The 25895-nt window shown below is 44.8% G+C and overlaps 1 long non-coding RNA gene across 1 annotated transcript; it reads left to right on the top strand.

The window, feature by feature from the left end:
- Nucleotides 1–1581: 1581 nt before the first annotated feature.
- LOC140703267 (uncharacterized) lies at nucleotides 1582–25180 on the top strand. The gene is made up of 3 exons (XR_013540745.1): nucleotides 1582–1706; nucleotides 21991–22129; nucleotides 22560–25180. It is a non-coding gene; the product is annotated as an uncharacterized LOC140703267 (long non-coding RNA).
- Nucleotides 25181–25895: the final 715 nt, after the last annotated feature.

The following is a 25895-nucleotide window of genomic DNA, read 5'->3' as shown; positions in this document are numbered from 1 at the left end:
AGCTTCTGGAACAACACTGACAGTTGGAGCACTGATTTCCTCTTCCCCAAGGGCCTCACCCAGCTGCATGCCGTTTTTCATCCTCTTTGGAAGCTGACTCAGCATAACAAAGGTAGCTGGGTTAGTCTGTTTTGGCCAAAACACCAACAGCAACAGCACTTGTGATACTTTAAAGATTGTAATGTAGGTTGATCTCTGTGCCAAATAAAGTTTATTACTCTTTAAGCTGCCTCAAGGCATTTTCTTGTACTTTGGATGTGGTGCCATTTCTCAGAAAGTAATTAAATGTAGATACGAGACACATGTGTATTTGTTTTTGGACCACAATTCAGTCATAAGGAAAACAAAATACAAACATGTCAAAACCCCCCCCCCCAGAAAAGAGGATTCATTCAAACAGTGTTCATCTTAAGATAAAGATTTCATTAGTAACATACCATTGCAGATGCCTGCCCCTCCCTCCAAGAACAGCAATAAGGAAACATTTATTATTGTGCAGAATCAAGGAGTTTAACATAGAATCATAGGATTCTAGAAAAGTGAAGCTGGAAGGGGTCTACAAGGCCATCAAGTCCAACCTCCTGCTCAAGGCAGGAATACAATCAAATGTTTAGTGATATTAGAAGCCAGCCAGTCAAATCTTCACTTTTTTGATTGCTTTTTTCCCCTTTTGACTGAGTGCCCTGATCATGAAGTCATAATGGTAAAGGGTGCATATAATTTTTGATATATAGGGAGAGAGAATATTTCAATGAGTGAATTATGTGGGAGATAGATTTTGGTACCCATCCTGTTTCTCTTACGGTTCAACCTTACGTTTAGAATTCTATGAACTGGATATGATGAAAAGGTTACACACACTTACCTAGCGGTAAGTGTTGGAGAGTTTTGAAATTTTGGTAAAATTCTCTTTTTTGATACACAGTAGAAGTACAGAGCTCCACAGAGGAGAATAGCTACAAGTTCCCCAGAGAGTCCACTCCTTTCTCATTAACTGGCACTCAAAGTCTAAATAACTCACTCTGAGACATTTGTAGGAGAAAGAATAAAAACATTTATTTACTTACAATGGCTTGAAATTGCAGACTTGTGCATGCACTTTCTTCACTGCACAGACTGTATACTTAGCAAACACACTGACACCAACCAGGAAAGAGAGGGAAAAGAATACTCCGCAGAGAGGCGGGGCTCTTCTTGAATTCAAGGACTGGAAGGAACAATTGGCTAGTACTAGACAGACAGACAATCGTCCCAGCCCAGAAAAGTCCCTCCCAGTCACTCAAACAACAGGCAGCATGCGAGGGTGCAAACAAAACTCCAACAGTGAGCTCCGCTGAAACCACTGGAGCTTTACCTCTTAAATGATAGTGATATCTGATGGTTGTTCTCGTATATGTAAATTTGCCATTGATGGAACTGATTTACAGTGGTGCCTCGCATAACGAGCGCACCGTTTAACAACGAATCCGCATAGCGATCTATTTTTTGCGATCGCTAATGCGATTGCATTGCGATGTTTTGAATGGGAAAACATCGCATTGCGATGATTGTTAAGCGTTTGTTTTGCGATGTTTTTAGAACAGCTGATCGGCGGTTCCAAAATGGCCGCCGGGTGCCCAAAATGGCCACCGCAAGCATTTTTTTGCAGTTTCCTCACTTACCGAGGCGGTGAAAATGGCAGCGCTATGGAGGATCTTCGCTGAACGGTGAGTTTTCGCCCCATAGGAATGCATTAAACAAAGTTTAATGCGTTCCTATGGGGTTTTTAGTTCTGTTTAGCTACGATTCCGGATAGCGACGATTAATCCGGAACAGATTAATGTCGCTATGCGGGGCACCACTGTATTGCTAAAATATTATTTTCCTTTAAATGTTTATGTATACACTGAGATTGAGTAAGGGGGTTGTATTGGTGTACCATATATGAAAAGACAGAACTTGTGAGTCCAAATTCCAGATCTTTACGGAGATAGCAATCTAGAGGATGGGCGAATGATTCATTTTATGGTCTCCCACACTGCAAATGCTAAAAGCTCACTTTCTTGCCATTGTATTTCTGAAGAAGATACGAACCTTGGGCAAGTTCTTCACCTAAAAACGAAATTCTCTTCCAGCCCCCACTTCCTTCTGCTGCTGATTTTCCTGGGAGGTTGGGGGAGGTTTTTTTGAATTTGAGATCTGGAAAGCCCTCCGATGGTTAAGAGTCAGCTGTACAGTAAATGTACTATTATCTTATTAGTCATGCAGCCTAATTATCTTGACTCGAGAGCTGCATATGAAAAACAGAAAGCAAAAGCAATTGATCAAGAGTGGTTGGAAGAGGGCTCCTCATTATCGCAATAAAAGGCCTCCCCTCTTTTCGACTGGCAGCAACACCGCTGTCGGTTGTGATGGAAGAGAATGTGTATTTAACACCTCTTTCACAACACATGAATTCATTTCAGTAGGTGCAGGACCATCTACGTAACTGCAGATGTACTTTCTAGTTTCCCATCATGGGGAAGATGCTACAAGCGATGTTACCCCCTCCCCATTTTTCTCTTCAAATATGATCGTCGTCATCATCATCTTAGAACTGTGGAGCTGGAAGGGACCCTATAGATTATTATAAGGGACCCTATAGAACCTCTGGCTCTACAGTGAGATGCCTAAAGCACTGAGCTATCCAGCAGTTGGTACACAACTCTAAGTATGCTATCTTTGAACAAAGCACACAGACATTCTTTAGTCAGTGGAGAAAAGGCTTACACAATGGTTGTTGCGGGTTTTTTGGGCTTTTTGGCCCGAAAAAACCACACCAACCATTAGATCCCAGCCGTGAAAGCCTTCGCAAATATACAGCTTATGTAATCCTGGGAGTAACATTTATGAGCTCTAATCATTTATTTATTTACTTTATATGCTGCCCACACTACCCAAAGGTCTCTGGGTGGCTTGCAAAATTTAAAATACAAGAAAAATTCAAAACAATTAAAATACAATTAAAATATATATAAAAATTGCCATCGGACCCACAGCTAATATTATTTCAATTAAAAGCCTTCTGGAACAGGAAGGTTTTGACCTGGCGCCGAAATGTCATCAGTGTCGGCGCCAGACGAATCTCAGTCGGGAGGGCATTCCATAGTCTGGGGGCAGCTGCCGAAAAGGCCCTTTGTCTACAAGCCGTCCCTCTTACCTCCTACAGCCTGGGCTCCATGATCAACTGCATTTCTACCCCAGCCCGCAGCCTACATGAGTTTAAAAGGGACACATATAGTTATCCTTCTTGCTGCTTGATCCTCACAACAACCCTGTAAGGCAGGTTAGAAAGAGGAAGCGAGGAAGAGGCTGGGTCACAGTCACCCGCAGACTTTCATGGCTCAGCGGGAACGTGCACCCAAATCTTCCAAGTCCTAATCCAATACAGTCCTGCACAGTCTTCATCATCTTCAGTCTCCTTTCAAAGGGCATTTCTGGCATGTGAAGGTGTTTGAATGTTGGTGTTTTTTCAGTTTGGCAACTTTGGCTGAAGATGGTCAATGCCTAATTATTCTTCGGAATCAGCAAGCATGTGGATTCACAGACAAGTACATACGTGAGCACTAGATAAATAATAATTGTGCACTGTCACATCAATTCCGATTTATGGTGCCCCTTTCCAGGGTTTTCTATTGGCAGAGTGTGAAAATTTGATGGCTAAAAGCCTCTAGCTAAGCAGCAGAAAAAGTTCAGGGACCTACACAGCAGAATTAGCTTCTCTCCTCAGTAGACCATCCCTTATTGCTTGGTTTACCTCAACTGCCACTTACTGTTTCAATAACTCACTCAGATACACTGATAAGAACAATAATAAAAAGTTTCATTTTATGGACACTTCTGGATAGATAAAAAAACAACATATTGTAGAAAAATAATGACATGTTACATGAACAGAGCTAAACTGACTAACTAGCTTCGTGACTAACTACGTGATCGACTCATTACATGGCTGAATGAACACTGACTCTGACTCCATAACTCTAAATGTCTCCTGACTGAAAAGACTGGATTAAAGATCTTCAGTAGAGGAGCATGGCTCTCTTCAAAATCTGAGGCAGGAACAGAATAAATTGGTTGCTACGGGACTGATTGACAGTACCCCCAGTCCAGAAAGGTCCCTCCCAGCCAAAACCTCTTCAAGACACCATACAAAATTTATTAACTTCTGGCATTTTATAGGTAGAGAATACACAGCAGTGGTTTGTTGTTCCCTTCTTTTGGGAGCGCCCTGCGACTGTGCAGCTTGCCCAAGGTTACCTAGGTTGGCCTTTTTCCCATGAGGCATAGCGGAGAATTGAACTCCCAACCTTAACTCACTGGGCTATCCCGCCAGTTGCGAAAGCTATATACCATCATTGTTGTTGTTTAGTTGTTAAATCGTGTCCGACTCTTCCTGACCCCCATGGACCAGAGCACGCCAGGCCCTCCTGTCTTCCACTGCCTCCCGGAGTTGGGTCAAATATACCATCATTAGATGGGCAATATAATTAGGCTGCATGACCAGCGATATACAGTGGTGCCTCGCTTAGCGAACACACCGTAGAACGACGAAATCGCATAGTGATGAGGTATTTGCGATCGCAAATGCGATCGCATACCGATGGCCCCTATTGGCAAAACTCGCATTGCGAAGATCGGTAAGCGTTTCGCTTACTGATCTTCGCAAAGCAATGCCCGTGGACCAGCTGTTCGGTGGCTCCAAAAGGGCCGCCGGAAGCCCCAAAATGGCCGTGCGCAGCATTTTCACGCCCTGCCCTCGCTTACCGTGGGTGCGAAAATGGCTGCCGGACCCTGGAAACATCGCTGAACGGTGAGTTTTTTGCCCATTTGGAACGCATTAAACAATGTTTAATGCCTTCCAATGGGCTTCCCCGTTCCGTACAGCGATGTTTTCACATAGCGAGGGTTAATCCGGAACAGATTAACCTCGCTATGCGAGGCACCACTGTACTATCAACAACAAATAACAGGGATTTCTAGGTAGGGTTAGGAAAGAATTTTGCCATAAACCCAGAGAGCCATTGTTCTCTGTCAGAGTTTGTTAAATGGTTTGACTCAGGATTAAGGTGGCAGCTTCTTTTCCTATGTTCCTCTCACTCTATACCGGGACCAGGGGCCTATCTGAAGGGGTCTTGTCACGTCTCACTCACTCTTCACCGGTCCTCCCATCTTTCCCTTTTCTCTGCCCTGCTGGTGACCCAGCCCTGTTAGCACTTATCTCTTTCTGTCTCTGAGGCTCAGTGGGAGATAAGATGAAGGCAAGAGTGGGAGAGAGAAAAAGCAGGCTCCACTCATTATGGAGGTGACGTAGAGTCCAACGAAGCCAGTCCATCCTTGCGGGCAAAACAGCATCTAACAAAGAGGGCACAGAAACGGTCCAGATCTTTTGCCTACAAGGATGAGATCTTTTCTCAGAAAATTAAACAGTGTACAAAACAGTAGCAGGGAAGCAGCACATTTGCGCAGCTAAAAGGTGTAGCCAAGAGACAGTCAGGTAGCATGGCGAGTTCAGACCAGACCTTGGACAATGGTGGCTGGAGCGATTGTTAAGTGTAAGCCTAGACCAGGGTTCCCAACCTTGGATCCCCAGATGTTCTTGGACTTACCCGTATTTTTTCTGTGTATAAGATGCCCCCATGTATAAGACACCCCCCACTTTTCTAATCTAAAATTAAGAAATCTAAGTGGGGCTTAGCAACTGTAGGGGGAAAGGGATCAAAGCGCTGCAGGATCGTTTTGATCCCTGCTTTCCCCTCCACTTGTTTTTGTTCTCTCCTCAACTTATTTTCGTCTAAGATTTAAGACAAAAGTATAGTCTTATACATGGAAAAATATGGTAAAAGTCCCAGAAGCCTTCATTACTAGCTGTGCTGGCCAGAATTTCTGGAAGTTGTTGTCTGAGGACAGCTGGAGACTCAAGGTAGACATTCGCACTGCTTCCAATACTGCACTTGCTTTTTCTGTCCCCTGAGAGATAAGACAGTCCAGTATATGGAAAATATGGGGTGCTGCTAGCTTGCCAGGATTAGCTTCGGTTTTAAGAGAAGCCAAGGCAAAGAGCCTTCCGATGGACTCCTTTCTAGTTTCCACATGAGCAGATTCACACATCTTGGGGGTTCCTAACATAAGGCTGATGGAACACAATAGGCCTGTCCTTCATTAATTCCTGTGTCACCAGCATAACCCAAAGGGCTTGATGTCACCCAGACTGCATTCTTGAAAAAGGGTGAGAGCCTGTTCTGGAATATTGAAAAATAATACATATTCTACAAGGAGTGGGAGAAGACATTTTGCTGTTTGAGGCAGAGTAGCAAATGGATACCCTTTCTTCTAAGTTGAAGAAGACGAATAACGCCCAGGACCAGTCAAATTACTTTGGCACACAAAGCATGTAATATTATAAGTATCACACCATACCTGTGGGTAAAATACCAAATTAAATAGCTAACAATTTGCTGCAAATGTAACGACACAGTAAACGTGTCGCCTGAAGTTAAAAAGGATTTTAAGGGGGATGTGTATTCTCTGTTATTAACCACTTTTTCCTTCCGCAACAAGATTGCCACAGAGGTACATGCCTCAGCAATCTCCGTCACAATTTAAGCCAGTGCTTTCCTAAATTCCTCAAACTAAGTGAATAAAAGAGACACAGCTGAGCCTGTCAGGCCATTTTTGGGCCTAGGACCCTGGACGCCTAATGCCCTAATCAAAAGCAATAATTATAACAAAAATTAAAAGTCAACATTGAAAAAGATAGAAATATGACAACACTGTATAGAAATATGATAGGATAGAAATATGTTCATTTTCAAAGGGTGTTGTCAAAAAAGAGAAGATCTTTGTAAAGCCTTGAAAACTCAGTTGTGCAACTAAGTCATACAGTATTCATGGCGAAAACCTCCATCTGATCTGAAGCACAAGACGGACCAGTGCATCAATGCAAATTTGTGGAAATAGGAATTTAGGGAGTTCCTTACGCACCACTGGCTGGTTTCATGCAGCATTGTGGACAGAAGTGGTGGTTCTCTAGGACTTTAGAAAATAGTCTGATCTGGAGATACCAGGATTCAATGTGGAACCATTTGCATGTGAACCATGTCCTTTAACATTGGGTCTAATAGGCAACCTGAGCTTTGAGTCAACACTGTCTCGCTCTTCTATAATTTTCCTTCCTTCCTTCCTTCCTTCCTTCCTTCCTTCCTTCCTTCCTTCCTTCCTTCCTTCCTTCCTTCCTTCCTTCCTTCCTTCCTTCCTTCCTTCCTTCCTTCCTTCCTTCCTTCCTTCCTTCCTTCCTTCCTTCCTTCCTTCCTTCCTTCCTTCCTTCCTTCCTTCCTTCCTTCAGGTGCTGTCCTTCTTCTTGTACTCCAGCACAACCTCAATGAGGTCATTGTTGCAAGACAACAACAACAACAACTCTTTGCTGCCTGCCTGAGGTTACATGAGCCTGCAAATCAGGCCCTGAGCAAGGGATGGCATGTCGATACACACAACACGAGCCGAGCCAGGTATTCCAGCCAGACTGGCATAAACATTCGGACGCAGGTGTGTGGTGACAGAGCAATCAACCAAAGGCCTCAGACTGAAATCCAGGGAAAATTAAAAGCGCAACCGGCAATCAGAGGAGAGAAGCAACGCACTGAATGTCGAGGGATTCAAGGATATAGGTCTGATAAGGCAGGAGATGTACTCTCCCTTCCTCATAAAAGCTGGTTAACACTTCACTCAAGGGGACCCTTTTGCACGAACAGGGGGGAAAGCAGAAAAATGACACACAGTCAATCATTATGTGTAACAATTCCATGTCTTGGGGTTGTGCTCTTAAGCTGATCTTCTCCAGTTCTGGATTTTAGCTAAAATTTAGCCAGTGTGTTGGAGTGAAAATGTATTCTCCCCAAATACCGAAGTCATGAGAATATTCTTTGATGCTGTGGGTCTCCTTGGTTGTTGTTGCTCCGCCAGCTGGGCTGTAATTAGGACAGAAAACTCTCATGGCCTAAGGGTAATTAGGCCTACAGGGTAATTGGGGCAGCCGGGCTTTGCTCCTGGGCGCCAAAATCTAGAGGCAAATAAATTACAATACCTCCCAGCCCTATTCATCTTAGGTTTTTCTTTAAAAGTAGCCATGCATGTGTGCCCATATAAAACGGTGAAAACATCAGGGCTGGCGCAGCTCACTGCACTGCCCAGGTAACAGAGATGCCAACTCCCTCCATGTGCTTCGTTGAAGCAGTGCTGTTCCCAAGCTCACCTGACTCATATTCAGGTGGGAAAGGCAGAAGCCTGAAATATTCCATTTTGAAGTCGCTTCTTGCTGTGCCGCCCATCACCTGGGCGCCTACAAGCTTGCCTAATTCTCCCAGCCGTTGCCAAGGTCATGCCCTCCAGATGGTTTGGGACTGTTCACTTCCATCAATGCCAGCCGGCATCACCGGAAGGCAGAAGTGGCAGGAGCTGTTCGCCAAGAGATTTTAAAGGCATTAGGTTGGGGAAGGTTAATCTGTTCTATTAAATCACCTGTTGTTTAATTGTTAGCTGCTAATTACCTGTCAGTGTGAGTGTTAGCACCTATCAAGGGTAGTACAGAGGTTGTTTTAGCTCTTGCTTTCAGCCCTGGTTGTACAAGTATGCTGATGATTCATAAAATTGTTACAACAAAAAGATTTGCTTGCTTGCTTGCTTGCTTGCTTAGTTTATCTCCTTCCTCTCCTCCAATGAGCTCAAGATCATCTCATTTTATCCACACAGCAACTCTGTGGGGTAGATCATGTGGTCACACAGTGTGTTTCATGGCTCACTGGGAAAGTAGGCTTTGCTCTTCTCTATTACCATCTAGCATCACTCTAACTTCTATACTGCACTGCATTAGCAATCAAGAAGGTGCCGGTTGCATTCTTGGTCTCATAGCTAGTTGTGCAACAAGCACACAAGCAAGAAATCTACTGGAACCTTATTAATTTCACTACCAGAATCCATGCAAGTGATTGCCAATAGGAGTTTGGTCATCAGATGAGTAAATGTTTGTGTTGTGCTACCTTTAGAGGCAGTGGATTAATCAACTGTGTTGTCAGTCAACTGTGTTTTCTTTTTATTTACTGCCTGGCCTCCTCCCTTCCTTTCTTCCCTGGAGCCTTGCTAGAGAATTGTGAATATCTCTCTATTAGTGTTATCAATTGTTGTGGAAATCCTGAAATGAGGAGTCGAGCATCTATAGGAGACAGTACAGTTACTGTCATTTTGTCTCTTCAAAATGGATCAGGGCCCTTCATTCCGAGGGTACTGTAAGACTAGATCACCATTTTTTTTCTCTCCCTCCTTGCTTTCACTTTTCTCTTTTTCCTTCCCTCCCCTTCCCCCGACTTTCTGGACCCTTTCCTTACCTTGCGAACGCTCGCTGCTGGATTGAGTGCGGGGCCACGGGCTGGAGCCAGAGCATAGGCGCGGAGCCGTGGCTGAGTTCGATCTGGGCTTTCCGGCTTCGGCGCAGCTCGGACGCTCGGGTGCCTGCGGTCCGAAGAAGGTGGCTGTTTGTTGTTTGTGGCGCTTGCCGCCTGAAGTGTTTTCGCGCCATTGGAGACCCAGCTTTTAAGATCGCCTGGGGGTTGCCTGCCAGAGAACGGGCTTGTCGGCCAGGAGCCTTTCTGAGGTGGAAAATCGACCGCTGGTGGCTGGTGGCTGGACGCTTACCCCCCCCGAGCTTGGAAGTCTAGAGCCTGGAGCCCAATTGAGAGTTTTTCCGGGGCGAGCGGTGGGGGCCCGCGTTCTTTTTGAGATCTGTGGTCCCTGCTGCTGGAGTAAAATAAGGCGAAATTCCTGGGGCGAGGCGGTGGAAGGAAGACCCTCCTTGACTGATCCCAGCTTGTTGGACGATCGCCATGTTGGGTTCCCTGTGGGCAGCTCCTGCTTCGCTCCTAACCCCAGACTGCTTACCCTGCCTTCCCTGGACTACCTGCAGAAATATCTTGCTATTCTTTCAAGGAAGGGTAAAGGGGAAAACAGGGACTATTCATCACTGCATTTGGCTTCTGTTGTTCCCGCTGCTGCCTGCTGTTTTTAAATTGAACAACTCAGTGAGTAACATCTCTACTCTGGCACTTTCTCTGGACTTAACATTAACCCAAGCAGCCTTGGAAAAATCTACTACCATCAATAACATCATTAAGATCAGTAAAGCTCAAAAGGCAAGGCTGCGAGCCACTAAAGGATGGACTTGATCTAGTTGGGGAGTGGGGGGGGGGTAACACTATTTTATTTTTTTTATGTTTATCCATAGCTATATATATTTAATTTAAATTAATTTACTTTGTATATGTTTATAAAATTGTATTAGAACATTTGTGTTATTAGTTAAGTTTTTTTTCTCCTTTCCTTCCTTCATCTTTTCTTTTTCTTCCTTATTCTGTCTGGTATGGAGGGGGAGGCCTGCTTGACCAGCAAGGGGCCTTTCAACATCCCGGTGGTTATGGGTAGAGGGCGATATGGCGTTGGCGCAGCCCCCACTCGTGTTAGTAGAACGGTGAACAGATGTTTGAAAGCTGTTCACTGTTCTGAGGCTGTGACCAACCCCCAGAATCGAGGTAACCAGTTCAGCCAGCCTTCCACTCTAACCCTGCTGCTGTTGAATGCCAGGTCTGTATCCAACAAGCCCCAGCTAATTCAAGATCTTATTCTGGAGGAGGATGCAGACCTGGCATGCATAACCGAGACGTGGCTTAATGGGGAGGGTGGACCTCCTCTGGCTCTCATCTGCCCGCCCGGTTATGATGTCCAGCACCAGGGTAGACTGGAAGGGCGGGGGGGTGGAGTAGCCATTGTATATAAATCCATCTTGGAGGTTACCAGGCGCTCCTCGGCGGTAAGGCCTGGTCTAGAGGCCCTCCACGTGTCGATTGGGGCCAGGGATGGAATTGGGATTTTGCTGGGCTACCGTGCTCCCTGCGGCCCAGCCACTTCCCTTCCGGAGCTGGCTGACTTTGTCTCCGCGGCATTGTTGGGATCCCCGAGGCTTTTAGTCTTGGGTGATTTCAACGTGCATGCGGAGGCAGAGGTTACTGGGCCAGCTTCTGAGTTCTTGGAAACCATGGCTTCCTTGAACATGTCCCAACATGTCAACGGCCCCACCCACGTGGGTGGTCACACACTGGACCTGGTCTTTTCCTCCAATTGGGGTGAGAGTGGTCTGATGGTGGCGGACCTGGTGTCAGTCCCCTTGTCATGGTCAGACCACCACCTGATTAAATGTAACCTCACAGTGGCTCTCCCCCCACGCAGGGAGCAGGGGCCTATTGCTATGGCCCGCCCTCGAAGACTACTGGATCCGATTGGTTTCCAAGATGCCATGAGAGGGATTACCGCTGACCTGGCTAGCGCTCCTGTCGACGCTCTGGTGGATAGCTGGTCTACCGCTGCCACCCGGGCAGTGGACACGATCGCGCCCAAATGCCCTCTCCGACGCAGAACACGTCCGGCGCCCTGGTTTTCCCAGGAGCTCCGGGCGATGAAGCGAATAAGGAGAAGGCTAGAGCGTAGATGGAGGAAGAATCCGACGGACGATAACTGGATAGCCGTTAAGGTCGCAACTAACCTTTACCTAAATAAGGTGAAGGCTGCCAGTAGATCATTCTTCGCTAACCGGATAAGCGAAGCATCCAACCAGCAGGCAGAACTTTTCCGTATAGTACGCGACCTATCCGGAGTTGGCCCGGGAGATCGGCCTCCCCCTAGTTTTTCTCCGGACCAATTTGCGGCATTTTTTAAATCTAAAGTGGAGGCCATCCGCCGGGAGCTCTCTCCCTTCTTAAATACAGTGAATCGAGCTGAGATGTCCAGCGCTCCGTCTTGCCTGGTTATTTTTGATTCTTTTCAGCCAGTTACACCTGACTCTGTGACCAGAGTGCTTGACCGCTGTCGGGCCACCACCTCCTCCTTGGACCCTTGCCCGGCCTGGCTAATCAAAGCAGCCAGGCCGAAAACAACTGAATGGGCCACAGCTATAATAAATGGGTCTTTCCTTGAGGGCAGATTTCCATCTGCCCTCAAGGAGACACTCATTAGGCCCATACGAAAGAAATCTAGTTTGGCGGCGGACGAAATTGGCAATTACAGGCCCGTCGCCAATATTTCTTTCATGAGCAAAGTGGTGGAGAGGGTGGTGGCAGACCAGCTTCAGGCACTCTTGGATGAAACAGATGCACTGGATCCATTCCAGTCGGGCTTCAGGCCGCACCACGGGACAGAGACGGCATTGGTCGCCCTGTATGATGACCTGCTGAGGGAGGTCGACAGGGGCAAACTGTCTCTGTTGGTCCTCCTCGATATTTCGGCGGCCTTTGATACCGTCGACCACGGTATCCTCCTGGGGAGGCTCTCCGAGTTGGGAATCGGTGGCCTGGCGTTAGCCTGGCTCCGTTCCTTCCTGGAGGACCGTCCCCAGAGAGTTCAGCTTGGGGAGAGGGTCTCGGCCCCGTGGAGCTCCAATTGTGGGGTTCCACAGGGTTCGATTATCTCCCCAATGCTATTTAACATCTATATGAGGCCGCTAGCGGGGGTCATCAGGAGGTGTGGAGCGATGTGTCACCAGTACGCTGATGACACTCAGCTCTATATCTCCTTTTTGCCAACTGCAGGTGATGCCGTCCTGACCCTCCAGCGCTGCCTGGAGACTATACTGGAATGGATGCAGGAAAATGGTCTGCGGCTGAACCCGGACAAGACGGAAGTCCTGAGGGTGGGGCCCCCCGTGGTTGGTGGCCTGGTTGGCCCTCTCTCCTTTGGGGGGGCGACCTTGGCCCCGGTGAGCGGGGTCCGCAGCTTGGGCATACACTTGGACCTGACGCTCACCATGGAAACACAGGTGACGTCGGTCGTCCGCTCCGCCTACTTCCACCTCTGGCGGATTGCCCGGCTGCGGCCCTATCTCGACACGGGGGCCCTCACTACCTTAGTACACGCACTCGTAATCTCAAGATTAGATCACTGCAACACGCTCTACGTGGGGCTACCTTTGAGGCTGATACGGAAACTTCAGATGGTGCAGAATGCAGCAGCCAGACTTCTCACCGGAGGGAGAAAATACCATCACATCTCTCCCATTCTGGCTAGACTGCATTGGCTGCCCATTTGTTTCCGTATCGACTTCAAAGTTTTAATGCTCACTTATAAGGCCCTAAACGGTTTGGGACCTCGATACTTGGCGGAACGCCTTCACCCACCAAGTTCTACCCGAACCACCCGCGCGAGCCAGAAGGTGAGGCTGAGCGGCCTGACGCCGAGGGAGGCCCGGAGAGAGAAGACAAGAAACCGGGCCTTCTCGGCGGTGGCTCCTCGCCTTTGGAACAATCTCCCTCCTGAGATTCGCGCGGCCCCTTCGCTGGGTACATTTAAAACTCAATTAAAAACATGGCTTTATGTCAAGGCCTTCCCTCCTGCCAGCATCTAATTTAATTTAATTTACTTTTCTCTTTTTTCTATTTATTATTTATGATTCATTATGTTTTGTTAATTGATATTTGATATTTTTGGATTTATGCTATTATAATTGTATATTTTATGTTAGCTGCTCAGAGTGGTATTGACCTACCAGATGGGCGGGATACAAATCAAATAAATAAATAAATAAAATAAATAAATAAAACTGTACATTTCTTTGTACAGCTGCATACCTCCGTGGTTTAGGTCTCTGGCTAAGGAGCTGTGAGTTTGATTCCCCACTGTGCCCCCTTGATAGTCCCTTCTAGTTCTGCAGTTCTAAAATGATGATGAGGATGATTAAAAAATGACCCCATAACTCATTTCAAGCCAGCCATTTCAAGGTTACCCATGTCTGGGAATTTGGCCTTAGGTAGGCAAAAGGTTGAATGGTTTCAGTTTCCATTATGAGGAGAGGATGATTTAACGACATTTCCCCACCATTATTGGTTTTGGTGAGGAAGTGTTAATATGACAGACCTTTTTATTCGCCACCTTCTGATAAGCACAGCAGGTCTGGAGATGTTATTGTCATGGGATCTAAAGCAAAAGCAGCACAACTGGAGAGAGACTAATTAAATCATTTCAAACTTTTGTTAGAATCTTAACAGTTTTGTACAATAGAAATCAGCATGTCTTCCTTTTTTGAGGGTGGGGCGTCTTCTAGGAAAATGTGCTTAGGAATCGATGGGACAAAGGGCAATTCTTGAATCTAATGAATCCTATGTTTCCTGTGACTTCCTCTGAGCTTCACAACCTGTGTTTGCATTATTAACACATCATAGATAGGCAAATTGGATGACATTTGACTTTTTTTTTTTTTTTAAAGAGAGGATCACCTTTATCCAGACTTTTCTCGATTCTCTTTGTCCCTTTTTGTTAAGACAGGGAAGAAAAACAAAAAGGATTGCCCTTTGTGCCGTAAACTAATTAGCAAAGGACAATATTAAACTGGCCTAGTTTCAGATATTGCATTACAATATATTTCACAATGTACCGTATTTTTCGCTCCATAAGACACACCTTTCCATAAGATGCACCAATTTTTAGGAGAAGAAAACAGGAAAATATAATCTGTTTTCTTCGCTCCATAAGACGCACAGGCTTTCAACTCCCCTGTTTTGTGGGGAAAAAGTGCGTCTTATGGTGCGAAAAATACGGTATTTTCCAGCAACTTGAATACATATGTCTAGATTGAGCTGTTGTTATGTGTGTTTCCAACTTATGGCAACCCTATGAATGAGTGATCTGTAAAATGCCCTGTTCTCAATAGCCCTGCTTAGATCTCGCCGACTCAAGCCTATAGCTTCCTTTGTGGACTGACTCCATCTTAGAGTTGGTGTTAATGTTTTCTTACTGCTTTCAGCTTTTCCTAGCGCTAGATAGAGCTACCCTTTCTTAAGTCATGTTTTAGTGTGTTCCATCAATGGATGAGGAAGAGGTGGCATTGTGGGATAGTAAAATATAACAAGGATTTTCTGCTATGCAAGTAGGTACAAGGATTAAAGCATTCCAACTTGTAATGTAAACAGTGTCCTGAACAAATGTATTAGATTCTGCTCTAGCATCGTCCTGTTGATGTGTGTGTTATAAACACACAGTGTTTAAACCAAAGGACTTGACCAATCAGTAAAAATTTATCTAGAGCAGTGGGGCTGTGAACCCAGCACTGGCACCAGAATATGGCTCAGATTAAGTCCTGGAGCTACAGTTTGCAGGAATGCAGAGAAGACAGTGAGGTGGGCTGGAGAGGGAGGGAGAATGGGAATCATTCGGCAGGCAAAGCCAAGGTTTGTGTATTTGTTAAGAGCAACCAGACTGTTGGAATCACGATTGAAAAAATGGTTCACTTCCTTGCCAGGAACTTAGGGCTGAAAGCAGACAATATTTTAAAAGACACGTCTTAGCACTGCAGCCTCCCACCCTCCCATTTATTTTTACACTAGAGTAGATGCAGGGGAACCAATCCAGATTGGGATTGGTTGTTGTCCAGATTGTTGTTCCAGAGCTCCTACACCTGTGGTCTGGATTTCCCAAAAATGATCCATTTGTTTGCACAAATGGTAAAGCACTTCTTACACACCCACCCGCAAACATCTAGCTAATGGTCAAACTAGGAAACACACACACACACCCTTGCTGTCAAACTAGGCAACATAGCCATCACATTATTAGAGGCAAACCTCTCTTAAAAATAATAGCACACGGGTGCCTCAATCTGCTGTTGCAGATTAGCTTTTTTTAATGGGAGGTAAACACAGGATCCCTCGACAACGGAATTACTTAGGGCATGGTGCACAACGGTAAGCTGGAAGGAATCAATAAACGGCAGGAAACATACATTTCCTTCAATTGTAATTTGATACTGAGAGTCATTTTTTTCAGACATTGCTTGAAAACTCTAAAAAAGGATGCATGAGTCCTCTTTGGAAGGCATTTCTGCATGAAATCCAGAGTCCCCTAAAGAGGCATTTCCATAGTTGCTGGGACTCAAATTAAACCAGCCTTCCCCATTATAACAAGAAAGAGAGGTTACTTACCTGTAACTCTGTTTCTTCAAGTGGTCATATGTGAATTTACACTAATGGGTTAATCTGCGCCTGCGCAGAGCAGCCTCAGAATCTTCTAGAGCTCAAGCACATGGTGCCAGGATCTCCCACACGCTACCTGTAACTCCGCCCTGGCACAGAGTGCCTCAATTCCGTGGAACTGTCTGCCGCTGTGCAGCATGCCATAAGGCACATGTGATGGACAGCGGGAAGGAAGGGCGGGAAGTGTGCATTCACAGATGGCCACTTGAAGAACCAGAGTTACAAGTAAGTAACCTCTCTTTCTTCTTCATGGTCTCTGTGAATGCACACTAATGGTTGACTAGCAAGCTGACTTACGAGGAGGAAGAACGTCATGAGAGCACAGATGCCAGGACAGCACGGCCCACAGCAGCCCCCGCTTTGGCCCTAACATCCAAGCAATAGTGGGCTGCAAAGGTGGATGGCGTGGCCCATGTAGCTGCTCTACAGATGTCTGCCAGGTCGCCTCCTCTGAGGAAAGCCCTGGTCGAATTTGACCTCACAGTGCATGGTAAACACATGTTGGCCAGTTCATATACTAGGCAGATAGTGAAGACTATCCAACGGGAAATCATCTATGAAGTAACCGGGAATCCTTTAGAGTCACCTTGGAAGGAGACAAAAAGGCGGTGTGATGAGCAAAAGGACCCAGAGTGGGAGACATAGTAAGAGAGGGCTCTTTTAATATCCAAGGAGTGGAGAGACCGTTCCAGATGTGACGTTGGAGCAGCGAAAAAGGTCGGAAGAACTATTGACTGGTTTAGGTCAAAATAAGGGGCCACCTTCAGAACGAAAGAGGTCTGGGTAGAGCATTACCTTATCTGGGTCAAATTGGAGGAAGGGTGGGTTGACCCGCAGGGGTGTGCTGAGGTAATAACGAGAAGAAACACAGTCTTCAGAGTAAGCAGTCTGAGTGATACGGTAGCTAACAGTTCAAATGACAGGCCCATGAGCTAATTGAGTACCAATTGGAGGGACCACTGTGGAGTCAGGAGTTTGTAGGCTGAGTGAAAGTTCATCCTGGTCCGGAGACAGGGACAGAGCAGGGTGGAAGTTGCAATCAGCCCCTGACTCCATGTCCGGAACCAGAGAGGCTGGTGGGAAAGGAGCCGGATCTGAACAGGAGCAATGAGCTGGGGCCAGCGCCGGTACTGAAATCTTATCTGGGGCTGGTCGCTTCAGCATCCTCCGAGGAGGGTCCTGCTTGAACGTATCAACCAGATAGCAGTAGGCGCCGGGATATCTATGATACTGAAGGGGCGACAGTGGATACTGCTCATAGTATCATGGCCACTGTCAGCGCCGATAATAAACATCAGGGTAATAAGGTTCCAGGTACTGACGAGGCTCAAACTCGAAGTCCTCGGGCTCATAGTAGCGATGGTAGCCCTCCCAGCGAGACCTAGGATAGTCTCAACTGGGGGAGTAGTCATCTGGTAGAGGCTGTCAATATTGAAACATCTTAGGCTTGGCCGGAGGTTCCAGGTGCACTGTCTTTTGCATCCTTTTCCTTGGTGGCTCAACCAGTATCGAGCCGGAAGGAGGCGGGGACGCCTGCTTCGACACTGAGCCCAGTAAAGAAGTCAGGCTGGCTTGTAGTACCAGCTGCACCTCAGCTGATGTGTCTGCCCAGTCCAGGGAGAGCCTTAAGCATGGTGAAGGCACAGTTACCAGCCTCGAGGGAGGAATATCCTCATATCCCGATGGCACAGTAAGGCATACCGAGTCACGCTTGAGGCAGGGGCAACAGAAGCATCTCTGCCAACAGCCTAGATGGCTTCTGGGATGCCTCCTTCTTCGACATTGAGGCCGAAGGTGGCTTTGACACCGATTCCGAGGCAGTCGACCTCAAGCCCGAGAATGATGCCTTTGCCACTTTTTTCACTTGTTTAGGCGAAGAAACCGTGGTCGAAGGGGCCTCAACCGGAAGTTCCATAGCTGATCCTCCCACTGGGCACAGAGACTTCTCCCACAAAAAGGAGCGTAGGTGCTGGAACCTCTGCTTCAATGCCGGCTTAGTAAAACTTTTACAAACAGCACACAAGGCTGGTTGGTGTTCTTCCTCCAGGCAAAACAAGCACTCAGAATGGCCGTCCGAGAAAGGAATCTTATTCGGTCAGGTGGAACAACATTCAAACAAACAAAGAAGAAATAACACACAGGTTTTTTTTGCTTTTTTTTAAACTCACAAATCCAAACAAAATGTATGACAGTCCATGGTCAGAAATACCGGGAGATGTAAGTTGAAGGAAAAAATGTGAAAGCCCCGAACCGAGATGCTGCAACCGTGGCAGGAGAAATGGAACTGAGGCACTCGGTGCCAGGGCAGAGTTATAGCTAACTTGTGGGAGGTCCCGGCACCATGTGCTTGAGCTCTAGAAGATGCTGAGACTGCTCTGCACAGGTGCAGATTAACCCATTAGTGTGCATTCACAGAGACCACCAAAAAGAAGAGCTGGTTCCAATGAACAAAGGATACATGGTATAAAAAGACTTCCTCTTTTCAGAAAGTGATCGCCAGATTAAGGACCTTGTTGGCATGTGCTATTTGCATTATTTATTTGTAAAGCCAGGGTCAGTAGAAGCTGGTGACTCTGATTTCATTAGGTGATAAATCTATTCCAGAATTTTGTTTGAACTTTGAAGGGAACTATCCATGGTGCTGAACTTCTTCTGCGGGTAGAGTTCAGCATCTTAGATACATCCTTTAAAGTTCAGACTAAAATCTGGAATAGAACATTGCTAACTGGCAAGGGCCAGGGACCACAAAAGTAACTTTACTGCACTACAACCAGAATTTCCCATCCAGCATGGTCAGTAGGAGATTCTGAAAACTGCTGTTAAAAATGGCAACTTTCCCAAGCATTGACATGAGCTAAGCATCCTGGGGGAGAGGCTATTTTTGTAGCAATGTGCTTCAGACATAGCATTGCATGCTGCTGTCAGGAAATGTAGACCCCTTTAAGAACACACTGCATTACCTAAATGGCTTTTCCTGGCTCAGCTGAATGATGGGAAGAAAGATGAGCTGTACAAAAACTGTAAATAGTGCTTTTCTTAATTCTGCAACAGTTGGCAGCATAGTGAGAAATGACAACAGGTGATAAAGAAAAGGCAGAAGTGCTCAATTCCGACTTTAGTTGGGTCTTTTCTCAAAATACTGTCTATGATCCTCCAGGCAAATGTGAAGTACAAGTGGAAGGGGGCATGATTACATCTTGAGATTGATAAACAACTAGTCAAAGAATACCGTATTACTTTGAACACATTCAAGACTCCAGGGCAGGATGAACTGCATCTAAGAATATTGAAGAAACTGGCTGAAGAACTCTCAAAACCACTGGCTATTATTTTCTTGAAAGCATGGAGGATGGGTGAAGTGCCGGATGATTGGAGGAGGGCTAACATTGTCCTTATCTTCAAAAAAGGGCAAAAAGGGTGAAACTGGGAACTATATATAGACTAGTCTACTAACAGCCTGCCTTCAATCCCACAGAAAATTCTGGAGCAGATTATGAAACAAACACCTTGAGAACAATGTGGTAATAATTAGAGGTCAACATGAATTTGTCAAGAACAAATTAAATGTAACACTGCTAAGTACTAAGTTCTGCATTTACAAGATGAGGGACACTTGGCTCAGTAATGCTGTAAGCGAAAAGGATCTTGGGATTGTTGTTGATCACAAGTCGAATATGAAATAATAGTGTGATGTAGATCCAAAAAAGGATAATGCTGTTTCAGGCTACATTAACAGAAATATAGTCTCAGAATCCCATGAAGTACTTGTTGTTCTTTAATCATTTAGTCGTGTCCGACTCTTCGTCACCCCATGGACCAGAGCACGCCAGGCCCTCTTATCTTCCACTGCCTCCTGGAGTTTGGTCAGATTCATGTTGGTCGCTTTGATGACCCTGTCCAACCATCTCGTCCTCTGTCGTCCCTCTTCTCCTCTTGCCTTCACACTTTCCCAAAATTAGGGTCTTTTCCAGGGAATCTTCTCTTCTCATGAGATGGCCAAAGGATTGGAGCCTCGGCTTCAGGATCTGTCCTTCCAGTGAGCACTCAGGGTTGATTTCCTGCAGAATGGATCAGTCTGTTCTCCTTGCAGTCCAGGGGACTCTCAAGAGTCTCCAGCAGCACCACAATTCAAAAGCATAAAATAGCATGAAGTACTACTTGCCCTTTATTTAGCAAGTGTTTAGGTGACATCTTGAGTATGGTGTCCTGACAAACTGGAACAAGAGGAAGGCAACAATCACTCCCCCTCAGGGGCAGGGGACTGGAAACCAAACATTAGGAGGAAAGACTGAAATAACTGGGCATGTTTAGCTTTGAGAAAAGAAGACTGAGTGGAGATAGGACAGCACTTTTCAAAGTGGAGAAGGGGTAGCAAGCTACAGGAAGGCAGACTTAGGCTGAATATCAGGAAAAACTTTGCAACTGTTAAAGCAGTACGACAGTGAAACCAATTACCTCGTGAGGTGGGGGCATTCAAGATACAATTAGTCAACCATAGGTCACATATATTTTGACTTGGGATTTCTACATTGAGCAGAGGGTTGGTCTTGATGGCCTCATAGGCTTTTTCTAACTCCATGAAGGAAGGAAGAACTGGGATGGGAGAAAGCCATTGTTGATGGTTTTAAATCAGACCACCAGTCAAAACCTGACAAGTTCATCAATGCCACATGTTTGTGATCTCTCTGGCCACACACTTGTGGATTTCCAAGAAATCTAGTCTGGCATATCATTAGGGTAGAATTTAAAGACCACACAGCTCACATTTTTAGCCACTTCCACGGACACTTTAAACCAGCTGCTCTGTAGTTACTGGTGGTCTAATTCCTGTCTCTGAGTGAGCCAACACAAAACAACATTTTCTAAAAGTTTAAAGTTAGCACGTTAATATATATATATATTTTATATATACAGTATATAAAAAATAATCTGGCGTCCACAGACAACAAAAATATTTATAATCTTTAGAGTGCATATAGAGCTTTTTCATCTTCAAAGTGGTTTCCAATCAGTAACTAATTAATCCTCAGTACCCCTGTGAGGTAAATATATGTATTATGCATTTACACAGAGGCTATGTTTGATCTTTTCCCTAACAAGTCCCCGAAGCCCAGAAATTCACAGGGAAAAACAGGGCAGGGGGAGAAAAGAATATCAAGCCTGGCTTTGAAATCTGAAATACTTTTATGGGCATGTCACATTTAGAGGAGGAAAATACAGTTGTCTGGAAAGCCCCTTTCTTCAGAAGAGTGGGATTTCCCCCCCAATTTTTAAAGAAGAGTCGTTTAATGCGCATTCTATCAAAAAGCCAAAATTACTGGTATCTGTGGGGTAAAGCAAACATCAGATGTAGCAACAACAATCATCTCTGCCTGCGTGCTTCTAGATTTTATAAAAGTAAATTATTCAATATAATTTGATGACTTGATGATATGTCTTCCATGATAATTGGTAGCTGGTGGCTTCTAAGCTACAAAAGTTATGTTCTTGGACTGGGATAAATAAAAGTGTGATGATAAATTAGTGCAGCCGGGAGAAGCTGTCTGGGGATCCTGAGCATCATAGTCCAAAAAAGCAACATTTTCCATCTTCTGAGCAGAAGATGAACCTGAGTTTCAAGCTCAGTTTTGTAGCTGTCTTCCTAGGGATTTTCAGCAGCCATGGAGTTTTTGCAAACTCATAACTGTTTTTGCAGATTGGATTATCAATTTGGAACAATACAGATTCAGGTCAGTGGTTATTCAACATTATGGCTACCCAGACCCTCTAGATTCAGAGGTACTCAATATGCCTCTGTATTCCAATTTCCTCAAAATTTTATTTGTAGGTTTCCCAGAAGTGTCTAGTTGTTGACTGTAAGAAACCTTTACTTGTTCCTTAGCTAACATAATCTTTTACCATCTTTTGCCAACAGTGCCTCTCTACACTCTACACAGGACAAACAGGATAATCTCTACACAAAAGAGTTAATGGACGTAAATCAAACATCAGAAATTACAGTACACAGAGACCTGTCTCAAATTACTTCAGTCTACCAGGACACTCTTCACAAGGTATGAAAGTTGCCATTCTGGAAAATAAATACTATAGAAGAAGAATACAGAGAGAAACAGCTGAGATAAAATTTATAAACATGATGGATACCCATATAAATGGATTGAATATCAGTCAAGGTTTCTTAAGTCATTGCCAAATATAATAATTATACTGTCATTTTCCTGAAGCAGACCCACATTTAAGAACAAGTCTCAAAGGTATAGTCTGTCATTCTCTGTGTCAGTATATATTATTAATACATCGGCAAAAGTTTGATATTTGTTTTTTGCTTTGTTTTATATTCTTAATGAGGTACCATCTCCTCCTTCATTTGTATCATTTCCACGACCATGCAGCCTTTTCCTGATTGTTCCTGTTGTTTCCTTTAACCATTTTATTGCTTACAGTTGGTCTTTAAAGTTCCCCCCCCTCTGTGCTTTTGCCTAGTTTTGTGTCCCTTGTTGGAATGTTTACAGAACCAGACTTTAAAAGAACAGAATATCAACAGAGGTAACAAATCATTGCACTTGTGAAATGCAACAATACACCACTGTCTCTTAGACCCTGGCATGAATACTGTGTGATCACTGTATTCCACCAGATATGTTTGAAAAAGTGGGTGAAGAAGGTCCACGGAAGCTTACATTAAAATATAAGAGTTAGTCTTTAAGGTGCCAAAATAGTTTTGTCTTTTATATTTTTCATTAGTTTTTGCCTAATGTACAGGAAACAAGACGCTCAACTAGATTGACGTTTGGTCTGATCCACCAGTGCCGTTCATACGTTCTTCTCTTTTTAAGCCACTTCTGTGTTGTCTCACTTTTCTTTGCAGCAGTGATAGTCACCTTATGTGGAACTTAGGGTGAGTTCTGAGTCTGGCTGGCAGCTTGGGGACTATCCCCACTGGAAAATAAAAATAAAATAAAGCTGCTGAAAATTGATGACACAACCCACCATTGAAAATCTTTGGCACAGCTTCCAAGCATCTTTCCAGGTTGGCCAAGGCTATTTCATGGGTATTTAAGTTTATCTTCACCTTATTAATGATTAAATATTGGGTAATGATTTTACTTTTGTTTAAAACATTCATCCTGTACCTTAATTGCATTGACTGAATGTAGACGGTTTCCATCAGAAGGCTTCAATCCATGTGCATTCGCAACTGCTTGTTACTTTTTCTTGTTTGACTTGATGGTTAAGAGCCTTCTTCTAAGTACCTATTAAAGGTGTAATACACACCCTTTTCTCTTTTTTTCTCTGGTCATCCCAGTTTAGGCATCAGAAAATCACAGAACTGAGTCCAGTAACAGCAAATGATAAACAGTTGCTAGTGGGCATGGAAGGAAGCGGTCAGAAGAACAGAAAAACAAATGAAAATAAAATTAAAATTAAAAAATAAAATAAAGGAGACAAAAATCTTAGGGCACCTTAAAGACTAACTGCTATATTTTATTGTGAGCATTCATAGACAAGATCATTTCTTCAGATGGAAACTGATGGATGATTTCCAAATAAAGATTGGATCAAATTTTGGGAGCATCTCTAATTTCAGGCAGGAGCTAATGTATGCTATAGTGAGATGAGGGCTCAGGAAAGCTGGCTTCGAATATCTGTTCAGCTATGGGCAAACCACTCATTCAACATCTCACATTCCTTGAAAATCTTACTAGGGTTGCCATAGGTCAGACATGATGGCACATAATGACAACAACAGTTTCAGGTCTTGCTTCTTGACATTTTATAATTGAAGATGTTTGCAGAAATATTCCCCATGCAAAATGTGTGTCGTGCCCTAGGCCTATAGCTCAGAAGAATTACTATTTCAGACCACAGTTCCCAGAATCCACCATCTAGCATGTGTTGCAAAGTTTTGAATTTCTGGCGAAATTCCTTTCAATACTCAGCAAAGGTACAAAGACTCAGAGAGGATAATAGCTTCAGCTTTCCCAGATAGTCCACCCCATTTCATTAACTGGCACTTAAGGTCTCAATAACTCACTCTGAGACATTTGTAGGAGAAATAATGTTTCTCTAATGAAAAAAAAAGTTTCATTACTTACAATTCTGGACAGAACAACAGCAAACTAACAAAACACTGCTTACAATAGACTAAAGAGGGAAAAGGAACACTCAGCAGAGAGGCGGGGCTGTCTTTGAATTCAGAGGCGTGAAGGAACAATTGGTTAGTGCTGAGTAAACTGACAGGCCATTCAGCCACACCTATTTAAAGGCAGCATGCAAATTTTCAAAAACTCTGGCAGCATGACCCCTGTTTACTAGATCTCTTCAGATGTAGCAACAGCTTTGCTAGAAGGGCTTTTTCCAACTTGGGAAGCTTGCAAGGAAGGAAAGTTCTCTCGTCGTTGGTATTTGTGAAACTGAGATCACATGGATCTCCTCAACTTTGGGTGGGATGAGGGGTTCATTGTGGTTTGTCAGCTCTAAGCAATCTTTCCATTAAACAGACCACAGGGCGAGGGGCTGGGTGGTGGTTGGTGATGGGCTAGACGAATGGTGGTAGCACTCCTCCGACGAGCAATTCCTTGAAAAGTCAATAGCGTTTTTTTAACAGCACTTAAAAGGCTTTTTACTACCTTGCTGGAAAAAGAATGGGTGGGGTAGGATGGGGAAACGGCATAGAATCTGTTTGCGTCTCAGCCATCTGTGCTAATAGTGAAATTATTTCCGAGGCCCCCACTGAAAAGCTCACCTACCTGCTTATTCATTTTTAATAGCAACGACCCGCTTGCTTTTCAACAGGAGGGAAGTAATTCGAAAGACACCATTCCACCTGCGTCCCGGCTCTCTCCAGCTGCTTTTTCTATTGGGAAATCTTAACTAGGGATGCATGCATTTGGGTTCTATCAGCAAATTGTGGCAGGACACCAAACAGCTGTGACTAATTCCGTACAATTTGATGAGCGAGGGGGTTACAGGCCCTGCGTTGGACGTGCAAAAGGGAGGCTTAGTTCCAATTTTGGAAAATCACAGACTTGGCCATGAACGTCCCCAAAGGACTTTGCTGAGCATGTTGTCCCCCTAGATTGAATTTTGGAAAACACCACAGGTATTCTTCCTTTCCCTCTGCTTCCGTCGTTGTCGTCGTCGTCGTCATCGTCGTCGTCGTCATCATCGTCATTGTCACTATGGAATTCGCAAACATTGCAATGAATCTGGATAAATACCAGGGATGTCAGCAAGTCTTTGGGTCGGAATCCGAAGACCAAGTCTCAGTTTTTGGTCTCAAGTCCCAAGTCCCAAGAAAAAAGGGAGGGGTGGGTGGATTCTGAGTCATGAGTTGAGTTCAAGTCATTAACCACCCCGATGCAGTCACTGGTGCGATTTAAGTCCAACTCAAGTCCCCATCCCTGCTAAAATACTCAAAATGATTTGCATGGCATTTACCTGGATAATGGTAAATTTATTCTTTATTTATTCCTAAATTTCACTAGTTACCCTATATAAAAATACAATACAGCTTTGCAGAAGATCTGCTCCTGATCAGGTTCAGCATGATGAACACTTGTTTTTTAATAGGGATCCAAGCAGCCACTTTCCTTCTTTGGCCCCCGTGGGGGCTGTTATGATGAGCACCTGTACTTCCAAACTGACTACTCTGCCAATGAATATGACAACGTCAAGGAGGCCATTCCTCCCTTTGAAGGGGTGCCAGAGGACAATCCTGATTCTGAATGAATCAGGGTTGATTCATTCATTGAATGAATCAGTCATTGAATGAATCAGTGCCAATGAATGGCTGTCTAGTCCAAGTCTGATTTGAAG

Source organism: Pogona vitticeps, chromosome 1 (genome assembly GCF_051106095.1).
Source record: "Pogona vitticeps strain Pit_001003342236 chromosome 1, PviZW2.1, whole genome shotgun sequence".
NCBI lineage: Eukaryota > Metazoa > Chordata > Lepidosauria > Squamata > Agamidae > Pogona > Pogona vitticeps.
This window is presented reverse-complemented; position numbering and strand designations above follow the sequence as displayed.